We start from the raw sequence: 8,923 nt of genomic DNA, 5'->3' as shown, positions 1-8,923 counted from the left end.
TAGCCAGAGCCGCGGAGCAGTATGTGAAGGACATACGGGTAAGTAAATTTGACAGTTATATATGCCAGTAGCCCACGAGACTTAAAATAGTTAGAATAACTGATTTAAGGATCATTTGTTATGCAGGATCTTACAAAAAAGAATACCCGACTATCCCAGGAGCTTGAAGAGTGCAAAGCCCAACTTGAGGCCGCACTAGCCGCTACAGGGGGAGCTACAGAGGCCCCCTCTGGTAATATACGCTTCAAAAGATAAATAATTTAGGAAGTGCGGCGGGTGTGTAAAGCTGACAAAAACATTGCAGATGGCGCCGGACTAGATCCGGACAAGCAACAGCTCTTACGCCAGTTAAAGGCCGGCGAGAGCGTGCTTACGAGGGTGCGGCAGGAGAAGAATAACCTCCAAGACGCCAACACCAAGCTGGGTGAGGAACTGAAGGACGTTCGTGCCCAGTTATCTGACTCCGTAAAGGAGAATCGGCGGCTTCGTCGCGGCATTTTCAGTAAGTGCTTGAGCGAACTTTGAAAGAGTTCGGCGAGGAAGGCGACTAAAATAAACATGTATGTAGGTTTGCTCACAGGTCGTCCTGAGGAGGAGATGCCCAATTCTTCGGGTGATCTCCTTCCCGAATTGCGTCAGCTACACGAACGAGTCCGCCAGGCGATGAAAGGCATCGGCCAAGCCTTGTGGCCATCTATCTCCCTGCCCGAAGGCATTGGGGAGCTGGCGGAGCGGCTTCAAGGGGCACGGCGGCGCTTCCAGCTATGGAAGATATCGGCCTGCCGTCAAGGCGCCAGGGAGGCCTGGGCCATGGTGAAGACGCGGTACACGAAGGCTGACCCAAACCACATGGCCCAGGTCGGACCTGTGGGGCCGGATGGGATGGAGATCCCTGTAAGCTTAGTGTACGGCCAAGTATAATTGGCCGCCAAGTATTCCCAGCAAGATTGTAAATTAGATAGCCTATTAGATGGCATTGAGGAGGAATACAATGAGTCGAGTTGACTATGTAAAAATATGACATGAAAGAAATGTCTTCTAGCCGGATTGTAGATCATTTGTCGTAGCGGACCTTTTCGCTTCAACCTTCGGACCCAATAGTCCGGAGTGTGTCTGAATACCTTCGTGGTTATATAAGAACCGTGGTATGCATGGAGACAAGGCGTAGGGGTCATTGTTGCTATATCAGACAAGTGCCCAACTAGTTATGTTATATTACATGGGTAGTAAGAAACATCTTCCAGGGAGAATAGTCCCATTAAGGGTTCCTTTCGCTGGGATGCATGCCCTAAAGTGCATGTCAAAGCTGCTATGAAAGCAGAAAATCATCTGGGGGCAGATGGGTAAAAAGTTAAAAATCATCTTTCAATTCATCGACCGAATATTCCCTTAAGAATGCTAGCTTTCGGCTTCACCCAGTCTGAGGTACACATCCGGCTGACCCGGCAGTAACAATCGCAGAGGTGCTCCCTTTACCACCTAGCCGAACAATCGGGAACGTAGGGGTAAGCACAGGAGCCAGGCAACCCAGCTTGGCCAAAACTTAAGTCATATCGATGCATATAATGGTGAATAAAAGGTACATGCGGAAGTTTAACACATGTGATGGGCATGAAGCCCGTATAAATAAGCTTCTGTTAAAGAAGCCCCCAGGTATAATGAGCGCGGATAGCGCGTCAAGTGTGTGCGGAAAAAGCGCAAACGAGCCTCTAAAGGCTACAAGAAGAAGAAGGAGGAAGGAGAGAAATAAAAGACAGCAAAAAGCAAAAATAAAGAATGCGGACGGAGGAAGGAGACGAACTTGGAGTCCGGCACTTAGGCGTAGAATCTTCGTAGACGGGCTGCGTTCCATGGTTTCGGCTCGAGTCGGTTATCCGATGCGTTTCGCAGACGGTATGCTCCGCCGGTCAGGACCTGGTCGATGATGAAGGGACCTTCGCATTTGGGCTTGAGTTTGTCCTTTTTCTTGTCCGGCAGGCGTAGAACTAGTTCGCCAACGTTATAAGCTTTGGCCCGTACTTCCCTGCTTTGATATCTTCGAGCCTGCTGTTGATAGAATGCGGAACGAGCTTTTGCCACATCGCGCTCCTCCTCCAATGCGTCCCAGCTGTCCTGCCGATCGAGCTCGGCTTCTCTTTCTTCATACATGCGTACGCGAGGTGAGTCATGTATTATGTCGCAAGGCAAGACTGCCTCTGCGCCGTACACCATGAAGAATGGTGTAAATTCGGTAGTACGATTCGGCGTGGTCCGCAGCCCCCAGAGTACGGAGTCGAGCTCCTCAACCCAGTGAGTGTTAGATTCCTTGAGGGACCGCACTAGTCTGGGTTTAATGCCGCTCATGATTAGACCGTTTGCCCGTTCGACTTGGCCGTTGGTTTGAGGGTGATAGACTGAGGCGTAATCGAGCTTGATGCCCATGTTTTTGCACCATGATTTGACCTCATCGGTCGTGAAATTGGTGCCATTGTAAGCGATGATACTGTGGGGGACACCGTAACGGTGCACTACCCCTGATATGAAGTCTATCACTGGTCCGGATTCAGCCGTTTTAACTGGTTTGGCCTCTATCCATTTGGTGAATTTGTCCACCATGACCAATAGGTATTTTTGCTTGTGGGTTCGTCCCTTGAGGGGTCCAACCATGTCAAGCCCCAAGACCGCGAACGGCCAGGTGATGGGTATAGTTTTAAGGGCGGTGGGTGGCATGTGGCTTTGTTTAGCAAAAAGCTGACAACCGACGCATCGTTGGACTAAGTCCTGCGCATCTGCTCGGGCTGTCGGCCAATAAAATCATGTACGGAAGGCCTTGCCTACAAGGGCCCGGGCTGCGGCGTGGTGCCCACCCAGTCCGGCATGAATTTCAGCCAGGAGGTTTCGCCCTTCCTCTTGGGAGATACACCTTTGAAGGACTCCGGTAGTGCTTTTCTTATAAAGCTCTCCCTCATGGACTTTATAGGCTTTAGAGCGCCGTACTATGCAGCGAGCCTCATTTTGGTCTTCGCGGAGTTCCTGCCTAGTTAGGTAGGCTAGGAATGGTTCCATCCACGGGGCGATAACTGCCATTATTTCGTGAGCAGAGGGTGTTATCTCGGGGGCGGAGCCTCCGGTTGTGTCAGAGTCTTCGGCGTCAGGCGGTGCGGTTGGGTCCGGATTGTTATTGCCGGACTCCCCTTCCCATAGTACGGATGGCTTGAACAGCTGTTCCAAAAAGATATTGGGTGGGACGGCATCGCGTTTTGCACCGATGCGTGCCAATATATCCGCTGCCTGGTTGTTATCCCGGGCTATATGATGAAATTCGAGCCCTTCGAACCGTGCTGACATTTTTAGGACCGCATTGTGGTATGCTTCCATTTTCGAATCTTTGGCGTCAAAGTCTCTATTTATTTGAGATATTGCGAGGTTTGAATCCCCGCGCACCTCTAGGCGTTGAATGCCCATGGAGACTGCCATCCGGAGGCCGTGCAGAAGGGCCTCGTATTCGGCTGCATTGTTGGAGTCCGTATACATTATCTGAAGGACGTATTGGACTGTGTCCCTGGTTGGGGACGTCAGGACGACGCCAGCCCCCAGGCCAGGCAACATTTTGGATCCGTCAAAGTGCATGATCCAATTGGAGTATGCGCCGTACTCTTTAGGGAGTTCGGCTTCAGTCCATTCGGCCACGAATTCGGCCAAAACCTGCGACTTAATAGCTCGTCGTGGCTTATAAGTTATGTCGAATGGAAGGAGCTCTACGGCCCATTTAGCAATCCGGCCCGTCGCGTCGCGGTTGTTTATAATGTCGTTAAGAGGTACTTCGGAGGCTACCGTTATCGAACACTCTTGAAAGTAGTGTCGCAGCTTCCGGGATGCCATGAACACCGCATATGCTATCTTTTGATAGTGTGGGTACCGGGACTTGCATGGAGTTAGGACAGTGGACACATAATAAACCGGTTTTTGAACAGGGAACCGGTGTCCGTCCGTTTCTCGTTCGACAACGAGCACCGTGCTGACAACTTGATGTGTTGCGGCGATATATAATAGCATTGGTTCGCCCACGTTGGGCACGGTCAGGACCGGATTTGTTGCCAAAATGGCCTTTATTTCTTCGAGTCCGGCCGTGGCGGCATCCGTCCACTCGAAGTGTTCGGTGCGGCGGAGGAGGCGGTAAAGAGGTAATGCCTTTTCTCCTAAACGGGAGATAAAGTGGCTTAGAGCCGCTACGCACCCCGTCAGTTTTTTTATTTGTTTGAGGTCTTTTGGAATATCCAATTGTGACAGAGCTCGAATCTTGGCTGGGTTTGCTTCAATTCGTCTACCGGACACAATGAAGCCCAGGAGCTTTCCGGCTGGAACGCCGAAGACGCATTTTTCTGGATTGAGCTTGATGTCATATTTTTGAAGATTGTCGAATGTGAGCCTCAAGTCGCCTACTAGAGTTTCGACGTGTTTGGTTTTGACGACCACGTCATCTACATATGCTTCCACTGTTTTGCCGATCTGGTTTGCCAGACATGTCTGGATCATGCGCTGATATGTTGCGCCGGCGTTTTTGAGCCCAAAGGGCATTGTGTTGAAGCAGAACGGGCCGTATGGAGTGATGAATGTTGTGCAGCTTGGTCTGGCTCCGCCATCTTGATTTGGTGGTAGCCAGAGTACGCGTCGAGGAAGCACAATGAGTCGTGTCCTGCTGTAGCATCAATGATTTGATCAATTCGAGGGAGGGGGAAGGGATCCCTTGGGCAAGCCTTATTAAGGTCTTTGAAGTCAACACATAGGTGCCAGGATTTATCCTTCTTTGGTACCATCACCAGGTTCGCTAGCCAGTCCGGATGTTTTATATCTCTGATGAATCCGGCCTCCAAAAGTTTGGCTAGGTCCTCTCCCATGGCCTGTCTCTTGGGTTCGGAAAAGCGCCGAAGAGCCTGTTTGACTGGCTTGAATCCTTTTAGGATATTTAGGCTGTGCTCGGCCAGCTGACGTGGGATTCCTGGCATATCTGAAGGGTGCCAGGCAAAGATGTCCCAGTTTTCTTGTAGAAATTCTCGTAGTGCGGCATCTACATCAGGGTTTAATTGTGCCCCGATGGAGGCCGTCTTTGCAGGGTCTGTTGGGTGGACTTGGAATTTGACTATTTCATCCGCTGGTTTAAAAGAGGTGGAGTTGGATCTTTTATCAAGTATCATGTCGTCCCTGTTCACCATGGAGCGCAGCGCGGTGAGTTCCTCGGCCGCTAGGGCTTCAGATAGTGCCTCAAGGGCTAGTGCAGCTGTCTTATTTTCGGCGCGGAGTGCTATGTTCGGATCACTAGCGAGAGTGATGATTCCGTTGGGACCGGGCATTTTAAGCTTCATGTACCCATAATGGGGTATGGCTTGAAAAATTGTGAATGCCTCTCGTCCTAATAAAGCATGATATCTGCTGTTGAACGGGGCCACTTGAAGTGTGACCTCCTCGGGTCTGTAATTGTCCGGCGAGCCGAACACTACGTCCAGCGTGATTTTCCCTATGCAGCATGCTTCCCGGCTGGGGATTATTCCTCTAAAGGTTGTGTTGCTTCGCTCAATGCGGTTCCAGTCTATTTCCATTTTTCGGAGGGTTTCCTCATAGATGAGGTTTAGTCCGCTGCCGCCATCCATGAGTACCTTAGTAAGGCGAAAGCTGTCTACTATCGGGCTGAGGACCAATGCGGCTGGTACCCGGGCAGTTCGGAATTTAGGTTCATCACTGGCATTGAAGGTAATGGCCGTGTCACTCCATGGATTTATTGTTGCTACTTGGTAGACTTCGGCAAGGTTGTGGAGTTGTCATTTTCGCATGTTATTTGATGCGAAAGTCTCGAAGACTGTTAACACCGTACTGGTGTTGCTGGGCTGGGATTCTGAAGCTAGAAGCTCTTCGCCACTTTTGGCCACCTGCCGTAGTATCGAACATGCTCGAAGGCTATGAGTTGGAGTGGCGCCCTCTGTGCTATGAATTTTGCAGGGTCCGTTTAGCCAACCCTCCAGTACGGTTCCGTACCCTTTAGGGGGTTTTGGTTTTTTGGTATTTAACCCAGGTGCTTGATAATGATGCACCCTTTTGTTCCGGACTAGGGATGTATTCGGGGCCGGATTATCCCAAAATTTACTTTCGGTTTTCCAGGCGCTCTCCATCGCACAGTACTTTTGTACTATGGTCACCAAGTCAGCAAAGCGTGTAATTTCGCGACGACTTATGGCGTTTAGGATTCCCTTGTCCGTGCAATTATTGCAAAAAATTGGGATTGTGTCCTCCTCTCGGCAGTCCTTTATCCTGTTCAGAACTAGGAGGAATCTGGCCCAGTAATGATGTACTGTTTCAGCAGGCTCTTGCCGAATTCGAGAGAGATCGCCAATGTTTGGGTGGGCGGGTGGCACTAAATCCGGAACCCCGTCCAATTTAGGACTCAAGGGCCGAGAAGTTTCCGAACTCAGAAATTTGGATTTTTGAGTGCTATCCAATGAGTCCGGCCCGCCGCCTGACTTTAGGTTCAGGGCTTGATCGACATCCATCCCTCCGCAGGAATCCGGCATGGAGGGATCGGGAATCCGGACGTAACTAGTCCTTAAGGTAGAAGAAGAATCGCCGCATTGCTCCTTTATCACAGCAACATGATGGGTAGCCTGGGGAGAGTTGATCTCTCTCAGATCGGTTTTAGGCCCGATCCAGTCGTAATCTGTGGCGACTCCCAGGGCGGCGATGCGATCCAAGAGCTCGTTTATGGAGGAGAGATCGATCGGATCTAACTGTTCGGCAAGTTCCGAACTAACATGGAGATTGGTTTCGATGACTCGAGAGGTCATCGTCGGCGCGGCGGCCGAACTAGCGGTCATGAGAAAACCGCCAAGCCGAAGAGTCTGACCAGTGGCCAAGGCTTCTTTGGCGATGGTATCGTCTTTAAAGACGAGACGAGGCATCCTACCAGACAGCGACGGCACAAAGGAACTCTCAATGAAAGCACCAATGTCGGTGTCAAAACCGGCGGATCTCGGGTAGGGGGTCCCGAACTGTGCGTCTAGGCGGATGGTAACAGGAGACAAGGGACACGATGTTTTTACCTAGGTTCGGGCCCTCTCGATGGAGGTAATACCCTACTCCTGCTTGATTAATATTGATGATATGGGTAGTACAAGAGTAGATCTACCACGAGATCAAGGAGGCTAAACCCTAGAAGCTAGCCTATGGTATGATTGTTGTTCGTCCTACGGACTAAAACCCTCCGGTTTATATAGACACCGGATAGGTTAGGGTTACACCGAGTCGGTTACAATGGTAGGAGATCTATATATCCGTATCGCCAAGCTTGCCTTCCACGCCAAGGAAAGTCCCATCCGGACACGGGACGAAGTCTTCAATCTTGTATCTTCATAGTCTTGGAGTCCGGCCGTGACGATAGTCCGGCTATCCGGACACCCCCTAGTCCGGGACTCCCTCACCCATGGTTGGGTTTCTAGTCATATTCAGGCCGTGGTGGCCCAGTAGGTGGCACTTTTTTATTTTTTTGTTGCTTTATTTATTTAATTTTGTTTGTACTTACAACAAAAAAAATTACGGTTGCTATTTTTATTTATTGCATTTAAGTTTATTTATTTTACTTTTATAAAGTTTATTTTGTTTCTACTTCTTTATTTTATTAAAGTTTATTTTATTTTGTTTCTACTTATTTATTGTATTAAATTTTCATTTATTTTATTTTGTTTCTACTTATTTATTAAAGTTTATTTTGTTTCTTTCTACTTTTCATGCTTTGAACAGAAAATACTTTGATAATTTCAGTGGCATGAGTTTTATATAATTTTAGCTTAAAAAATACTAGAGGTTTATAAAAGCTTTTTAGTTCATTCCTTTTGCTATTAGAGTTTTATAAAGGGATTTTAGTTACAAAGGGATTTCATTTTTTTTGAACTTATTTGAAGTGCAGAGTTTTTCTGTGTTCAAAATGCACCATTCAAAGCCACATCATCAATTTTCAACCCTTTCTGACTTCATTTGTTATTTTTCATGCATTTATTGATTATTTTAAGCAATAAGACCCTGAAATTGAAAAGCATTTCAAATGAACTCTGAAAAGGTTAAAAGTTGGCATGGTATCATCATTTCACCCACATAGCATGTGCAAGAAAGTAGAGAGAATAACGGCAAAAACTGGATGCACTTCGTGTACAAAACGAACAATCTCTTTCGAAGTATCAGGGTTTCATACGGAGACTCGTCTGTTAAAAAGGGTTTTCAATTTTTTGAACTTATTTGAAGTCCAGAGTTTTTCTGTGTTCAAAATGCACCATTCAAAGCCACATCATCAATTTTCAACCCTTTCTGACTTCATTTGTTATTTTTCATGCATTTACTGATTATTTTGAGCTATAAGACCCTGAAATTGAAAAGCATTTCAAATGAACTCTGAAAAGGTTAAAAGTTGGCATGGTATCATCATTTCACCCACATAGCATGTGCAAGAAAGTAGACAGGATTACGACAAAAAATGGATGCACTTCGTGTACAAAACGGACAATCTCTTTCGAAGTATCAGGGTTTCATACGGAGACTCGTCTGTTACAAAGGGTTTTCATTTTTCTGAACTTATTTGAAGTCCAGAGTTTTTCTGTGTTCAAAATGCACCATTCAAAGCCACATCATCAATTTTCAACCCTTTCTGACTTCATTTGTTATTTTTCATGCATTTAGTGATTATTTTGAGCTTTAAGACCCTGAAATTGAAAAGCATTTCAAATGAACTCTGAAAAGGTTAAAATTTGGCATGGTATCATGATTTCACCCACATAGCATGTCCAAGAAAGTAGAGAGGATTACGGCAAAAACTGGATGCACTTCGTGTACAAAACGGACAATCTCTTTCGAAGTATCAGGGTTTCCTACGGAGACTCGTCTGTTACAAAGGGTTTTCATTTTTTTG

Source organism: Triticum dicoccoides, chromosome 7B (genome assembly GCF_002162155.2).
Source record: "Triticum dicoccoides isolate Atlit2015 ecotype Zavitan chromosome 7B, WEW_v2.0, whole genome shotgun sequence".
In the NCBI taxonomy this organism is placed as follows: domain Eukaryota; kingdom Viridiplantae; phylum Streptophyta; class Magnoliopsida; order Poales; family Poaceae; genus Triticum; species Triticum dicoccoides.
This window is presented reverse-complemented; position numbering follows the sequence as displayed.